Source organism: Volvox carteri (assembly GCF_000143455.1).
Source record: "Volvox carteri f. nagariensis unplaced genomic scaffold VOLCAscaffold_4, whole genome shotgun sequence".
Lineage (NCBI taxonomy): Eukaryota > Viridiplantae > Chlorophyta > Chlorophyceae > Chlamydomonadales > Volvocaceae > Volvox > Volvox carteri.
The window spans coordinates 793,669-793,914 of NW_003307547.1; the positions used below are offsets into that span (position 1 = coordinate 793,669).

The 246-nt window shown below is 55.9% G+C and overlaps 1 protein-coding gene across 1 annotated transcript in view; it reads left to right on the forward strand.

Annotated features, from left to right (window-relative positions):
- The window catches only part of VOLCADRAFT_116153 (uncharacterized protein), a gene marked incomplete at both ends in the record, with an annotated part of 18,602 nt that overhangs the window by 7,111 nt on the left and 11,245 nt on the right, over positions 1-246 (forward strand). The window lies entirely within an intron of this gene.

Genomic DNA, 246 nt, shown 5'->3' on the forward strand with positions numbered 1-246 from the left:
GNGGGGGGGGAAATGGGGAATGGGACTGCGCTTCTGAGGTATAGGGTATAAGTAGGGGGATGGTGTGGGATACTGTTTCATGTCTTGCCTGGAGGGTGTGTCGTGTCAGGATGTTTCTCCTGCCCGTCATCCCCTTTTCGATTCCCATGAACCGCAGATTCTTTCGTGTTGGCTTTTCATGACCCTTTCGAGGCGGTACTCTTCGCCGTGAAGGCCCAGCAGCAGCGGGGATCCTCAGAGTCGACC